Genomic DNA, 16,686 nt, shown 5'->3' on the forward strand with positions numbered 1-16,686 from the left:
TGGTACGCTATAAGTAATAAGCACTTTCCAGGTGAGGGACCATTTTCAATAAGTTGTCAACCTGTCTAGTACTATGAATTATTATTTTTTTTAAAAGGAAGAAGAAGATGAAGAAAACTCATTTGGAGTTATTTAACTTTCAGATCTACTCCTCAGCTCAGCCTCTTTCTGACAGAAGCACACGAATCCTGTGACATCCAAGGACATTGGAGTTGTGCACCCTTCATCTCATAAAAACCCTATGTGACTTCTGTCTTCTTCCCTTTCATGGGGATAGTCTTGATGGGAAATGGATTTATGACCTTCAGAAGGCCTTGTAACAGGAGAGAGGTGTCTGGAAACGAATACTGAAGAGGAAGAAGTTGAAGAGGGCCAGAGGCTTAGGCACTGGGATGCCTAACCACCCAGGGTGCCAGGGGTACGACAGGTGTGGTCCAGTGTCAGCAGGGTCCACTTGCCCCTTAAAGGTTTACGCATAGCTTCGGGTAATTCCATAGCTCCCGGGAATACAGAGCCCTCCTTGTAGATTCCTGCTCAATCCCAGGGACTCAAGGCTCCTTCTGAATCCTAGACTCCTCTTCTCATGGACCATCTCTGTGAGGTGCAGGTAGTGCTGAGAATTCACCCATACTGGCATTCAGGCACATAGTACTCCTTCCCCAAGAAGCCTTAGTAGGGCAGCAACTTTGTATCCCGGAGCCTTAAAACATTCTGCCAGCCACTTTACCTCACAATGTCTCACTGCCCTCAGGTTCTGCCTGGCTCACATCGCATTGCTGGGCTGAACCTCCCTGTCTGCCCTTCTCCTCCCCAGAAGCACACCCCCAGTGCTTCACCCTGGCCTGTCAAGGCCTATTCTTCCCCTTGCCTTCGGTCAGAGCCACAGTTTGTGGGAGGACAGCCTGTGTGTGCTACCCTGCCACCGAGCCCTCACCATATTGATCTTTCAGGGACTTCTGGGAGGAATTCTGCTGTTGGCCATTATCATAGTAAAAACGTGTCATTCCCATCTCACCTTTGGAGTTGGGCATATCAAGGGACACCCTTTACTGATGGGGAAGTGAGGCCTGGGAATGTTGAATGGCTTGCCCGAGGTCTGGTAGAGCCCTGGCTCGAGGCTCACAGTCAGGATATAGTCTGGGCACAGCACAAGCTGAAGTCATGTTCAGGCCGCCTGGCCCTGGCCACTCCCAGCTGCAGGGACAGGGACTCTGCTTTTGCTCTCAGAGCACTAATTTGTGGGTTCCAACTCAAGACCCTGGGGTGGCTTCTCTGTTTCCTCTCCCTCTCCCGGGCCTGGCTCCTTTTCTTTCCCTTTGCCAGGCTCCTGAGGTCCCTCACCTAACTTGGGCCCTGTCCTTCGAATCCCTGGGCCTCTAATTCTTGTAGGCCTTATGGTTTTCTGCATGTTGTGTCTTGAGTCCATGCCATCATTTGAAGGCAGCAGAGACTCTCGGGTGTCATCTTAACATTTCACCTGGCCATGTTTGGAATGAAGCAAATCTCCCAGAACCACCCTGGGTTTACAGATTGGCAGAGGCCTGTTGCACTTTGCAGGGCTGTGCCTCAGAAAAGACAGGCTCAGCTGGGCATCTTGCCTCTAGCACTCAGCTGCTCTGAGCTTCTGGTTCCTTATTTGTAGTATGCAGGTCAGTGGTCACCTCACTGACCTCTTGGCAAGACTAAATGAAGAGTCTTCGGTGCACAGTAGGTGCTGTCTCCTTAGTACTGGGGATTCTGCACTGGTCCCAACCTGTCCAGCCATGGCCACTTTGCTCCAGGCTTTCATTTCAATCTGCATCTGCCCACATGCCATTCACAGCTTCTCTTTTAGGGCTGAATTAATCGTTCCTCTAGAAACACAGGGGAAAGTGCCTAAACACCAACTCATCCATGGATATTGAGCTCGTTATTTATTGAAGAAAAGTCATTCAGCCCCAGTCACCTGCTCTCCTGCGGCTCATTAGTGTCACTGAGGGCTACTGCCCTGTACCTTTCAGAGACTTGCCTTGATCTGGAGAGGGAAAGTGTGTGTTTCACAGAGGCATCATGGGTTTGACGCAATAACCTGTCCCCAGCCCTCTGCAAGCCTTAGCTCCCAGATGTTCCATGAGACTGGCCAGAAACAGAGTGGAGCTGAGGTAGGAGGATGCTTGCAAATCCATTGGCCATTGGTTCCTTCAGAATGAATGGGCTCTTTCAGCTTCAGAAGAACATCCAGTGGGCATTCTGTCCTCTTTAACATGATGTTTTGTGTCTACACAGGCAGTTGACTATTTAGAGGTCATCACTCAGCTCCCAGCATGATGAGGAGACAGGAGAGTCACAGAGCAGCAGTCTGGTGAAGATTGCTATGTCTGAGAACAGGGAGACCAAAGGAAGGCCTGGAACAGCTCAGAAGGGTTGGGGAGCTCCCCAAAGGGGACCCTAGAGCTGAGTGTTAGGGGTCAGGCACAATGTAGGCAGGCTGAGTGGAGCTGGGAGCAGGGGCGGCCCACAAAGCAAGGAGCAGGGAGGCATGACTGTCAGTCACAGCGGTGGGCATCACAGTGCCCCCATGGGATCAGCAAGTCTCTGACAGGTGGATCCACAAGCTTCTCGTGGGTCAAAGAGGACTGTGAGCAGATCAAGTGAAGCTGAGCAAAGGCTGAGCTCCTCAGATCTTACGTGTCTGTGTCTCACCTGGGCATTTGTTACAGGGCGGACTCTCCTAGCCCCTACATTTTCCCTCACTGCAGAGCAGTCCAAGATGAGCCTTCTGCCCATGGCCTCTCATCCCCTTGCCCTCTGGCTCCAGTGTGCTGAGGGCTGAGATGCATCACTCTCTGGGCTGGAGTATAGAAGTCTGTGTTTCTGACTTGCTCTAGGTGGAGCCCCTGCTCCTGGCCCATGGACCACATTTTGAGTAGCAAGGCTAGACTTGTGGCAGGCAGGACAAGCCCTGTGCATCTGGCCTTGGAAGGCTTTATTCTCATCTTGCCTAAGGATAGAGGTTTGGCTTTAGCTAAGGGACTGGTGTTTTGATCAGTGTGCAGGCCCATCACTTAGCATGCCTGGGACACTAGTTTGGTTTTATCCCCCAACATTTGCATTCATAGCCATGTTTCCAACTTCTCATAAGGACAGGGCAAGCACCTCAGAAAGGAAGACAGAGTGTTCCATCTTTGGGACTCTGGGCTGGTGTAACTCTCCAAGTGCTTTCTGTGTGATTGTAAAGGGCTGGGTCTCACTCCTCTCTCTGTGGGCCCAGGATGCTGTCTCTCGCTCTCCTAGCCCCTACATTTCCCCTCACTGCAGGGCAGTCCAAGCTGGGCCTTCTACTCTAAGGGCCTGACCCTGCCAGCAGGGTGGAAAAGCATGGCCCCAGGCAGAGCTGAGATGCCCCAGTCACATGAGGCTGCACAGCTGGGAGAGGGTGGTTGGGACCCAGCTGGTCCTCCAGCCTCTCTGGTTGTACATGGGCTGCTTCACAGCTTCACTAGCACTGAACACTTTCTCACAGTGCATTCTCCATATTATAAGCCCTGGTGGGAGTATTGAGCACTTGCTGTGGATCTGGGCTCCAGGAAGGAGGGTCCTTCTCCAGAGGCCCTTAGCTCAACAGGGAAAACAGACAAAAAGACTGTAATCTGGTGTGGCTGCAGGAGAATGCTCAGGGGACCTGGGGATCTAGATAGGAGTAATTCATTCTGGGGAAGAGAGTCGGTCATTCAGAGAAATGTATTTAAACTGTGCTTTGAGGAACCCTTCACTCAGCAGTGCTAATGGAACCTGACCCTAAGCTGTGCACTGGGGTGGAGCTGGGATGGGACAAACCAGGTCCCTGTGTCCTGAGGCCCTGCTGGGGTGGGGGGCAGGTGCAGCATGTACCTCTGTGCCTCCTGTCTGAAGCTTGGCCCTGCTCCTTCAGCCCAAGCTGGCCAAACTTCTCCCCAGCACATATGTTTTTTTTACTGGATGCTTTCTCTTCCCACTGGAGTCCATTCTGCTGGGGCAGGCCAGAGTGCTAGGAAATTAATGCCCAGACCACCACTGCAACCAACAACCAATGATAGATAGGAGGTGGTGTCTAAATACCCAAGCTTCCTCACCCGTGAGAGATCCCTGAGTTTCCCTGGTAGGATTCAGCCCATCACCCACCTCCCTGGCTGCATAGAGCACCCTTTAGTGGCTGTCTTCCCCTTCTTTTCTTTTTTTCTCCCTTACTTGGTATTCTTCACATACTAAGTGTATTCAAATGCTCGTCCCAGAGTTGACTTCTGAAGAAACTTCAACTAAGACTATGGAGGAGGAGGGATCTCTGTTTTGGAAAGGAGCAACAGTGTGGGCATTGCTGAAAGGCATGGGGGCATGTGGCCTGCAGAGAGATGTTTATGCTATGCTGTAACAAGGGCAAGGGTGGCCCAGGCTGTGTCTACCTATGGAAATTTGGGGAAGGATCACCCAGCAGGGCAAAGGAGCCTGTTGAGAGGTTCAGCTCCTCTCCTGACCCGGAGCTTATTCTCCTTTGGGTTGTACATTATGGTCCAGACCCTTGCTGAGCCTCCTGCAAGGATCCCACTGGGGATGAACAAATTCCATCAGGCCAGAAGGTCAGTGCTAAGGAGCTTGGAGAAGATTATGGATGATAGCATTTCTCAGAGCATATTCTGTAGAACTTCAGCCCTGGGATGTGTCCCACAAAGGAGGCATCCAGGTCACATGAATCTGCCCAAAGCTGCAATTACATTTCACTCTTGGAGGTTGGAGGCCAGTGTATATCAAAGGCCTGAGAATCCTGAGTCAACAATCCCTTTCACTTACCCAAGATTAACCAGCATTTCCCAAGGTTGTTTGACCATGGACACTTCCAGCTCTCAGCACTTAATAACTCTCCACAGTCTGCCGAGCACGCATGGAAAGTCCCGATATAGGGGTGAAAGGATGCACCCAGAGAGTCAGAGAAGAGTCCAGAGGGCTGAAGCTCCTCCTAATGTCACTCTTCTGCTGGCAGCAAACCCCACAGGAATGGTACCACATCATTACAGAGTCAGGTCATGAAACCAGAACTGGGGCCAGGTGGTTGGCCATAGACCGCTCAGTTCAGAGTCTCTTCCTACCAGTCTAGAAGCAGAACATCCAGTCAGTTGCGATGTGCATCATAGACAATTGCAACTCAGAAGGCAGCAAGGGAAATAAGAGAAACCGTCCTCTGGAGCTAATTCAGGGCATTAGACCTATGGAAGATGGATAACCAGAGAGGAGCATCTCAGCTATGGGGAGTAGGGTGGGGGCCTAGAGCCTGGGGTGAGATGAGCAAAGTGAACAAATAACAGAGACTGAGAGTGGGTTGTTCACACACACACACACACACACACACACACACACACACACACACACAGACAGAGACAGAGAGAGAGATCGATCTTTCTTTCATTTATTTTGTTGCCAGCCCACAGGTCACTGAATGAAAGGAAGTTGAAGCCCAAGGTAGGAAAGGTGTCAAAAAGCAGCACCCTGGCTCATGCATATAGATCCAACAATTTAAGAGGCAAATTTCCCTGTCTCCCATTTCTCTTCTCCAACTTCCTAGGAGGGTTGGGGGGCAGCAGCTTTGTTCTGCTCTCTTCACCATCTCTTTCTTCTCCCTCATTCCTGCCTTTGTCTACAATGCAGTTTGAATTGAGAAACCTTCATATGAACACAGCTATTTTAAATGAATTTACATTTCTGGAGTGTGTCCTATTAGATGATGCTTCCAAAAGGTGAATTTGCAGAAGAAAACATCAGTTCACTGGCTACAGGCTTCAGAGTGTGGTGGGAGTAAGACTCGGGACCATGGCCATAAATAAATCAATGTCCCAACTTTAATATGGGGCAGAGGTCAGTTTTACAAGAGCAAGTTTAATGTCATCTTTCAGAAAACCACTAGAATGAATCATTATTTTTAGAATTGTTTTTGGATTTTATCAAAGTGATCTTTTACATAGTTAGAAACCTCAAATAGTACTTAGAATGAAATGAAACAATTCTTGGCTCTACCACAGTCAGTGTCTAAGCCCAGACACCAAAAGGAGTTATATCTTTTGTTGTTGTTGTTTCCCTCATATTTGCACCATATTGCTAATAGGCCTGGGCCACTATTTCCTGATCTATCAGTATTAGGCATTATGTATTGGTTTCCTACCGTTGTAGGTAAGGATTTGGCTTTCTCATCGTCTTCTACTCTCCTGAACACGTCCCTCCTCTCCTCCAGGCTTCACACTGTAGGCAAAAATAATAGAAAATATTGACATTACATGCTGTGAAAATATCATTCACTGTGAAGGAGACATTCATGTAAAATTTTATCTTCCCTGGGTGGATCAGTGTCCAGTTAGGAAAACAGATATCATTAAATATTTTAAGCAAAAGGTAATGAATTTGAGAAATTGGTTACAGAGATAATGGAAGAGTTTGGAAGTAAAACAGGGGAAGCTGAGGCAACCAGAAGTTAGCTACAGCAGGAAGCTCTTACCATGACTAACCCTGGACAGCCAAGAGCATGAGCAGTTTTGCCAGAACCCAAGATGGAGCGCCATCCTGCAGAAGGCGGGACCTCAATAGGCCTCTCTCGGAAGGCTCCAAACCAAGGGGAGCTAGCACCTTGTGGGAGGCTTTGCAGGAGGCAGCAAGTGATAAGGAGACACACTTTGGCTTCTCTCTTCCTCCTGTTGGCTATCTCCCTCCAGTGCTTCCTGTCGGCCAAGTTCAGTTAGAAGCCAATTGAGAAGTGCAGTCTGCAGAATTGAGAAGTGCAGTCCCCCCTCTCCCAGCTCCCTGCCACTCCCATGATACAGACATGTCAGAGAACAGCAAGGAATGGAGATGACGGCAAACAGGCAAACCTCAGACATACTAATACTAATATTTGCTCTTTTTTTCCAAGAAAAGATTAAATAAGCATTTAGGCTGCTATTTCTCCTATGTGCTCCATCAAGTCTGCTTTATAACTTTGATATTACTTTCCAAATGTTTGGCTGTATCATATAATCCATCAGCTTCAGTTTGTTTCCTGGAGTGCTTGATCCTTCTGCTCTCGCTGGGCTGTCCCTCCAGGCCTGCTTCGGTGCTGCGGATCCCGGCTTAGGATGCCTTTATCAAAGGGATTCCCTTCTCCTCGCTCGTGGCCTGAATCAGCTTTCATTCCATGTCTTCCTCTTTCTTGGTTTATTCTTTTTTTAATAGAAGCATGTCTTCCAGTAATTTTCCAAGAAAGAGGCCATGAGAAATAAATATTTTGCCTTTGAATGTCTGAAAATGTCTTTATTCTACACTCACAGTTGATTGACAGGTTAGCTGGCTTTACAATTCTAGGTTGAAAACGAATTTTCCTTGGAATTTTGAAGGTGCTGACTCACTGTCTTCTGGCTCCCACTATTTTTGTTTGCGTGACCCAGTACCATCCAATTATTGCTCCTTGTAAAGACCCATTTTTACTCTCTTTGGAGGCTTTAGGCTTTTCTTTATATCCTCAAATGATCTTTGCATATCTAGACAAACAACCCCAAATATAGACTTATTTTGCCCAGTGCATGAATCCTCTCCTTCCATAGTCAAGAAAATATCAAACCCCAAAGAGATGGAAGCTTTTGATCTTAGATAAGCATGATATCCCAAAGGGATTAGTTCCTAATTATAGGACTTTTTGACAAAATTAGCTATGGACGATTAAATAAAGCCTTTTCTGCTGATCCAACTCCTTGTGTCTGATTCTTTGAATAAATAAGACTCCTGGAAGCATTGCAGAAGCATTTTCATTTCTGATATCATTGTCTTTTTAAATGTCCTAAATAGAAGTAAGTTCTCCTTGCTATGGATGAATGTCAGACAGGACCATGACTTTCTTTTTCATTAATGTTGAGAATAAGCCATAGGATTGATGCAGACTACAACACAGCCTCATTCAGTCATTAGGGGGTCAGGCTATATACTCAACGAAACTTCAAGCCTGGTTTGGTGTTAATTTTGCTAGAGGACCTACAGGTCACTAGGGGAATGGGTCTGCTTCTCTTTCCTTGCTCTTCTTTCCTGATTACCAGCCCCATCATTCGCCATTCTAGAAAGAAGGAAGAGAGGTAGATGTGGCGGGCAGCAGGGTTCTTACTTGACTCTTTGGTCCTCAAATAGCTTTGTGTTCTCTGGTCCTAGCAGATGTTTAAGAGCATTCTTTCATTATACTTCTGCAAGCTCTCTGGAGAAGTCCATGCTGAGTTAGGTGGCTGCAGGTTCCTTGATAGAGGGAGAGCCTTGGCTTTACCTGGTGCTCCCATAGTTTCTGCCCCTGTGGTGGTACTTCACATGTGGCTTGTTGAGGGATTCCTTGCCAGGTAGGCTGTTCTTATGGCTTGTGTGTTGATGTTCCTCCAAAGCCTCATGTAGTCATAGGTGGAGCTTTTTCAGAGGTGGCAGAATCTAGAGTGTGTGATGCTAGAACTGGTTCATGGTGCAATGCTAGGGTTAAGGACACTAATATTAAGGGTGTGAGTACTACCCACCCTTAGTATCCTGGATAAGATATAAGGGGTAGAAAGAGCTGTGGTTGCCCCTTGCTTGCTTTGCTGTCTTCTGCTTACCATGAACTTTCTTCTCTGCAATATTTGTTTGCCATGCTACCCTGCCTTGGACTCAGGCAACTATGGACTGAGATCTCTACAAACTGTGAGCCAAATAAACTTTTCCTACCTTAACTTTGGGCTGTGGTATTTTGTCTCAGCAATGAGAAAAGTAACTAAGACAGCTGCCTTCTTGGGCAGGGTGGCCTATTGAAAGGATTGTGGGCTGATGTTTCTCCATGGGTTTATAGCTTGGCTACCTTAGTTCTGTCATTGGAGGGGGTTTGGGGGCTTCTCAGCCATGCATTAGGCCCAGATATTTGTGTCCCTAGCTTTGTGGACCACAAGTCTTTCCTCAAGGTTCTCAAGTCTCTCCCTCTAAGCCTAGGGTGGGAAGTAGTTCATCCGACCTTTCCCTCAGAGTTGAGGAGGGGATCCTCAACCCAGAAATCCTCTTCCTAGATCTTTTTCTTAATCGTCAGCAACCCAGTCCTTTATCCCTTCCATCAAGTGAATGACTAATCCATTTCCAATCACCTACTTTGAACTTTCATGCACTGATTTGTCTAAGAGCTCACTTGGGCACCTGGTATCCCTTGCACATTGGTGCCTCAGAGAAAATTCTCAGCTTAATATTCTTGTTACCTGGGGATTTTCAGGACTCTGCCTCCTCCTTGCCCTGTCACATCCTACCTGATTCACTCTGAAATAGCTATCTGGGATACCTGAGCACCACTGAGGGATGCCTCCTGCAAAAAGACAGTGGGGGCCAGACATCTGATTCCTTCAGAAAGGAGTTTCCTGAGAAGAGGACATTCCAATTAGTGAGCTGATAGCTCAGTCTTGACATTGGAGCTGTCGATAGCGGAGCAAGAGTGTAGGCGATGCTTTATGAGCCAATAAAGGAAGCACTTCCAGAGTCAGTGGAAGCATGTTTATTTGCTTATTTATTGCCTTTAATTTTATAGGTTATGGGAGACATTTTCCCTTCTGAATGGGTCCAATTAGCTCGGTGTCCCCAAGAGGAATCACATTCCCTGGCTTTCAGTATCCCTGAATAACAACAGGAGAAAACATAGGTGCATAGACTCTATTTCTGTCTGTGTATGTGAGCATTCCTGTGTGTGTGCGTGTGTGTGTCTGGTTGGAAGACTTCCAGGCCCTAATAAGTCAGCTGTTTCGAGAGTAAGAGTCTGGAATCCCAGGGGGCTGTGACTAGGGAGAGGTCACTTCCTTATGCTGTCATTCACATCTGGATCTCCCCCAGTTCCATTGCTGCTCATGAGAACCTTGGCGCTAAGCTACAGTTATCAGCTGGTTTGGGAAAGGCCTGAGTGAATTGATTTTTTGATTCCATGGACTTGGGTGGCAGATAGGTAGGAAAAATATAATTCCTGAACTAATGCACTGAAAGATCGCTGTCTCCAGGGACAAGAAGAGAAGGCTTACAGAGAAGAGCACTTTCAAATTCTCATACTTCTGACAGCAGGAGCTCTCTCACCTTGTAGGAAAGGAAGTCTTGAGCTTAAAGACAAGTCATGAAGACCACGGCTGCCCCTAGCTTTGCACTTGGATTTACTCTCTCCTCCTGTACAGAAAGTGGAATTGGGGGCTGCATGGTTTGGAATTCTATGGAATCTAGATGCCTGGGTGGAGGTGAATGTGGACCCTGGCTAGGGTGATCCACAAGGCCCATGGGGACTTGTATGACTTGGAGCCCCCTGTAGAAGTGCGTCTGGGATCAGGAGATTTGGGTTGGCCTTTTCCCAGGTTCTGAGACTCTTCTGAAGATGCAATAGATAAAGCTGGCAGGCGCTCCTGTCTGCATAGCTCCTCTCTGGGCTGCCTAACAACATTGTTAAGTGCCATAAGCAACAGGATCTGGCAGCCCCTGGCCAAGTTCTGAAGATTTCGTTTTAAAGGATGCTTTTGAATTTTAACATTCATTATGACTAAAAGGAACAAAACTCAATTTAGGGTCTCAAGAGCCACAACTCTAACTTCTTAAGATGTCAGGAGATATGCTCTTAGCTTCTCATCCTGCTGTCTTAATGAGATTAATGATTGTTTTCCATGGAGCACCTACCTATGATGTTCATAAAAAAATGAAATAAATGACTCATGAGGAGATTGAGAAGGATATCACCACGGAAAGTGGATGTTAACAGGCTCTAGAAATATGGTAATTATCAGCTATTTAAGATGCAGTGACTGTAGCATGGTAATAAGATGTGTTATGTAGGTAGAAAACATGAGAGAAATGACACAAAGTAGAATTAGAAGAACAAGAAAAAAAGGAGCTTGTTTGGCTATTCTTTTTGTTGTGATAAAATGGAAATGAGAAAAATTTGAAATTTACATGCTGAAACTTACATGGTACTCAGCAACCTCTCTCTGTTTATTTGCAATATCTGTGCTGTGTCTTTCCCCAAAGGACTTGCTGGGTGCTTGGTGGGTATCCTGGGTATGGAGACATTGTGCTTATATTAGCTGGCCACTTTTACATCTAGTTAGACTCTGATTCTGGAGAAAAGCCAGTCAGGGCATTTCAGGTAGCTTTGGAGTATATGACATTTGGAGATAGATATATATATATATAAAATATGTAGCCTGTGGTGCATTCGAGACCTCCAAAGTCTTGCTTCTGCCCAGCAACTCTTCCCATGCCTGTGAGCCATTGAACTTCTAAAACATCATTGATACAATAAGAAATAAATTCTTGGGCTTCACATTCACTAATATTCAGTATTGATTGAATGAGTGAATCCACCTTTACTTTAAAGTCTAGTATTTCTACTTCCAAAACATATCTTATATTCAACTATCTCTCTCCATCTCCAATACTGCCAGCTGTATCCAGGCCACTTCTTTACTGGACTACTTGATAGCTCCTGGCTGGCCTCCTTCTTTCTATTCATTCATCCACCAGAGTGAGCCTTTAAATATGTTAATCATATCCTGTTGCTCCTTTGCTTAAAGCCCTACCAAGTTTTCCCTTTGCTATCAGTTCAAGATCCACACTCCTAACCAAGGCTTAGGAGGCCTCAACTGATCTTTCTCCAGCCTCCTACCTAACCCATCATTACCACTCTCTCAGCCTGTCACACTGGTATCATTTTAGTTCTTTGATTCCCCCTTAATTTATTTTTGCCTCGAGACTCTTATCCTTGCCATCTCTGTCCTGTGGCTAGTTCCTCCTCATCTTTCAGATACCAGCTCAAATATATCTTTAGTATGATCTGTGCTCACCATACTGTCTAAAGCAGTGTTTCCCACCAAGTGCATCCCAAGAACTGTGATTCTTGGTTTATTTTACCCAATATCTGTCTCCACCATGAGAAGGTAAGTTCCAAGAGGCAGAGATTTGTCTGTGGGGCCACTGTTAGAGCCTGAGATCCTAGCCTGGTGCTGGACAGGAAGGTCATAGGTGCTCATTAGCATAACAAACGTTCTGGCCTGGCAGTGAACATGCTTCTTTAGCCCTTGACCTGTGTACACATTTTGGTTTTGGAAAGGCTGCCTTGCTGGTGCTGTTCCTCAGAACTACCATCAGAGAGGGCACCCAGAATGCTAAAAACAAGGCTCACATCATATTTCACCCTGCAGGTCTGTGCACATGTGCTGCCTCCACACCTAAAATGAGCCCTCTGATCCTCAGGCTTTCGAATGCTAACTACACATTAATCAGATTTTGCATCTCCAGTGAATAACTTTCTGTTGAAATGCAGATTCACCATTGAAAGGCAAATCTTTCATTTCAAATGTTTGAATAAGACTGGGTTTGTGTTTATAAAATAAGTTATATGCTAGAGCATATTTTGGGCCCAGAGCACTTTCATTTGATTGCTCAACAAATACATTTTCACTCATCCAAAGCTTTTGCCTCAGAGTATTTTTGCACCGAGGTAGTCAAATAAGTGACAGTAGCCCTATTGAGTTCTATTTAATTTTGTTCAATATAATAATGTTCTGTTTAGTTCCAAGCATTTCTGGGCCTCTGTGTACCTGAGATGGGTTGAGAATGCCTTTCTTGTGATGAGGTGGGTTTGGGGCTTATAAGAGGGGCAATGAGCAGAATTAGGTGACGTGGATGGTACCCCTACCTCTATTTTTTAATAATCTTTTCTGAGACACTTCTCTGAGTTTCTGTTTCCTTGTGTATAAATTGGAAATAGTAATACTTACCCCTGTGGTTATTCTGAAGATGAAATGATATCATGAACATGAAAATACTTAGCATATTGTTGGGCACATAATTGGTGTTTTTATAAACATAGCATAGTGTACATTATAATCCATAGTTTTCTGATTCAGACTAGACCCGATGTGTAAGAGTCTGTATCTTTGCTCTACTCAGCATATTCATTAATTGCACAATCCAGGAATAACTGCTAACAGTTAGTGTATTCTCTGCTCTCTCTCTCTCTCTCTCTCTCTCTCTCTCTCTCTCTCTCTCTCTGAATAAGCCCATCTTGAGTTGACTTCAATTTGATTTGCTGGGGGAGAAGAGAAATACATCAGGCAAGAGAGAGAGGGAGGCGGGGGGTTGAGGAAAGACTGCCTATGTCATGCCCTCCTCCTTACATGACCCCTCATGCCCTTCCAGCCCCAGGCCTGCTCTGAGCCAGGAAGGCTGACAGCCAGGCATTGACACAGGGCCCTGAGACCCCTCCTTCTGCCCAGCCAGGCAGTGCAGAGCAGCAGGAAACATGGCTGGCGTCCAGATGGTTGAGCCCTGTCCTCCCATCGGAATTGACTCTTATCAATTAGCTGTGCCTAGTGTGAGATAGATCACCCATTCTTTTCTGGCTGCACACACCAAAGAAGCCTACTTATCTTGCGAGTGAACCCTAAATAAAGCCCAAATTGCTTTCTGTAAGTGGCTTTCTGCTGAGGTTGCTGTTGTTCTCCTAATGGCTTAGCCACATCCCCTTCACTTGAGGGCCATCTCTTTGCTCAGCCTTCATGGCCTGGACAGCTCTGCTGCTGATGGAGAGGGCCAAGCTACAAAGCTGTTTTGTCAGACATCCAGTTAGAGTCAGAGCAGGGCAGGAACCAAAGGGATCAATGTGAGCTCTGTTCAGAGGCACCATAAGAAGGATACTCCTGAGTTTGGGCCCTGCCTGCCTTATTTCCTGCTGGGTATCCCCATGTAAGATATTTAACCTCTCTAAGCCTCTGTTTCCTAAATTAATATCTGCTAGGTCTGAAAGTTTCTTCCAAAGTTTGCTTATTGGAAACTGGGTCTCAGTGTGACAATGTTGAGAAGTGGGACCATTGGGAGGGAACTGGGTTACGAAGGCTCTGTTCTCATGAATGGACTGATTCACTTGTGGATTAATGGATGAATGAGTTATGGAGGGAGGAGGTTAATTATCACAAGAGTGGGTTGTTATAAAAGCCACTTCGGCAATCTTTCCCAGGTTCCCTCGGCATAGGATGTCCTGTGCTGTTTCAGGATTCTGCAGAGTTCCTACCAGTGAAAAAAACCCTGACCAGATGCCAGCATCATGCTCTTGAATCTCCCAGCCTCCAGAACCATGAGCTAAATAAATGTCCATTCTTCATAAATTGCCCAGTCTATGGCATTCATTTGTAGCAACAAACTAGGTGAATATGCTGCTAAGTCCTGTGGTGTAGCCTTTGTAGACATCATTACAGTGGGCATCAGTAAGTCTGATCAGCACTGTCTATGTAGCCAGTTCTGGGCTATATGGGTGGTGGATCCAAAGTCAGCCAGAGCACAATTGTTGCCTTCAGGGAGCTCTCCATCTACTGGAGGAGCCTCACCTGGCTCATACGTATCCAACTCAAAACAAGCCCAGAGGTTAATCACTGAGACAGGGCCAGTGTGGCGGCAGAGTTTAGAGAAGAAGAGAGTTAGGGGCCAGAGGACCAAGAACCACTCTCTGGAGGAAAAGAGCCTCCAGCTGGACCCTGCTCCATCCTATTCTTAGCCATCTGTATTGGGCTCTGTGAAAGAAACCATTGTGGCAACAAATTTGGGGGTGGGCAGCAGTGGGCTCCCTGTGGAGCATCCTTCCCAGCACTGCTATTTAACTCAGCTGAGCTTGCAGCAGAGCTGTAAGTGGACTTTGAGCCCCTTGGTCTGTAGAACAAGATCCCAGGGGTTGCTGGGGCAGACACACTATTGCAGGGGCTGTTGTCATATTAGTTGTGCTGCAAGAAGTCAGACAGGACATTCTTGCACCAGGCTGAGGGCAAGGAGAGATCATCTAGATGCGCTGGTGTGAACACAGTGCTCAGCACACAGTGCTCACACCCATACTTTGTGGCCAGTAGGGCAAGGGTATTTATCTTGTCCATTTTATAGAGGGAGAGACTGAGGCTTTGAAAGCTCAGATTACAATGTGGTCATACTTGCATGGGTACAGGGCAGAGCAAGGGCTCAAGGCTGGGAATCTGTCTGCTCAGCCCTTGGTCCTGTGTACTGTGCCACTGCTGCTGTACATGGGAACAGGGATCTTAGTGTTAATCCTGCTCTTAATGTTAACTGGATGCTTAGCATGGCCTGGGCGTGGCTAAGATCTTCTCAGGAAAAATGCCATTCACTTTCCCCAACTCTTGGGGAGATAGGTATTCTTCTTATCCTCTGTCTACAGCTGGGTGAACCAAGAGACTGACAGATTCAGGAACTTGCAGAGCCCGCAGTTCAGCCCCAGTCTGCTAAATGCTGAGCCCTTGCTCTGGACCACTTTGCTGAACTCGAACACCAAGTGGGCTCTGGGCACTAGCCAGTGGCTGGTGGAAGGAAGGCTCTATGGCGCTGCTGTTACTTGGTGCTCCAGCCTCCCCAGGCCTTCTCTGGGCATCCAAGACAACATCTGTGCCCCTGAGGAAGGAGAGGCCTCTAGGCAGATACAGTAAGGCCCCTCTGTTTCCATGAGCATCAGAGCTGCTTAGAATGAGGGGCAGACTGTCAGAGTTGCCTCTTGCCTTTCATCTCCTCTTCTGTGAAGTCCTGGCAGAGCCTGAGACTGTGGCTGAAGGCATTCCTTAGCTCTGCACCATCTGAGCCCTTTACAAAGGAAAGAAAGTAGATCCCATCCTTTGTGTTTATAGCAATCCAAACACATTTTCTTGGCTACCAGTCCCTCACCTCCCCAAATAACCTCAGGGTTAGCTTATTCACCGTGACGTGGTGAAAGTTGCTGTGTCCTGCTGGCCTCTCCTCCAGAGGCAGCACTTATACCCAACATACCTTCCCTACCAAACCCTGGGTGCAGCTATCTGACATCTGTCCGTATGACATTCATCTACCCAGCCAGTGCAGTTGAACTGTGCCAAGCCAGTTTACACCCGCTTCTCTGCCCAACTTATACTAGAACACATGGTGGCTGAAGGCAGAAGGCCTGTTGGTCTCATCTCTGTGTCCCTCCTGCAGTGGTTTGTGCCACCTTCTCCTCCCACCCCCAGCAGAATCTGCCATATCCCATCAGAAATGGCTGTTCACTGCATCAGGCTGGCTTGACTGCCTGCTTGCCTCCCTCCCTTCCTCCCTCCCTCCCTCCCTCCCTCATCAATACTGAGGACTGAACTGTAAGCCTTCACATTGAGCTACATCCTCAACCCTTTCTATTTTGAGACACTAAGTTGCTTAGGCAGGACTTGAACTTTTGCTCCTCCTGCCTGCTCCTCCCAGAGTGCTGAGATTATAGATACGCACCACTGTGTCCAGCTAAAGGCACTCTTGAAATGAAAGGGGTGTCAGGATTTCTGGGGACCTGTTTGAAAAAGCCCCCAGTCCTGAGGATCTTGCATACAGATGACTCAGGAAAGTGGAGCTCAATGAGGAGCCCCTGAGATCTTTGACTGCCCACTTGACCTGACTTCTACTTCCCAGCAACTTTTCTGTAGCCGCAGCCCCAGCAGAGCAGTCCTTTCAGAAGAGCTGGCTGGAGGCTGTTTTATCTGTTTCTCAGAGTGTGTTGTGGGGAAAGCTCCAGAAACACCCAAGGGACTTGTAGTCCAGAGAAAAGACTTAAAACAAGATATGGCTCTTTGTAAGAAGTGCATGGAGGGCAGGAAGAAGAAGTGCCCGCCAGTCTGGGGCCTGGACACGCTTCTCTGTCTGAACCTGAGGGTAACCCAG

At 47.1% G+C, this 16,686-nt stretch overlaps 1 protein-coding gene and 1 pseudogene across 4 annotated transcripts in view; both read left to right on the plus strand.

Annotated features, from left to right (window-relative positions):
* Nucleotides 1–9,912, plus strand: part of LOC147827990 (serine/threonine-protein phosphatase 2A 55 kDa regulatory subunit B delta isoform pseudogene) — a 152,124-nt pseudogene extending 142,212 nt beyond the window's left edge. The window contains exon 2 of the transcript XR_015451447.1: nucleotides 1–9,912. This exon is cut by the window's left edge and continues 123,523 nt beyond it. The product of XR_015451447.1 is annotated as a serine/threonine-protein phosphatase 2A 55 kDa regulatory subunit B delta isoform pseudogene (transcript).
* The window catches only part of Galnt18 (polypeptide N-acetylgalactosaminyltransferase 18), a 343,509-nt gene that overhangs the window by 146,941 nt on the left and 179,882 nt on the right, over nucleotides 1–16,686 (plus strand). The window lies entirely within an intron of this gene.

The sequence above is a fragment of the Heterocephalus glaber genome, unplaced genomic scaffold, assembly GCF_053883595.1.
Source record: "Heterocephalus glaber isolate CG9 unplaced genomic scaffold, H.glaber_assembly_v1.0 deba00001428, whole genome shotgun sequence".
Classification (NCBI taxonomy): domain Eukaryota; kingdom Metazoa; phylum Chordata; class Mammalia; order Rodentia; family Bathyergidae; genus Heterocephalus; species Heterocephalus glaber.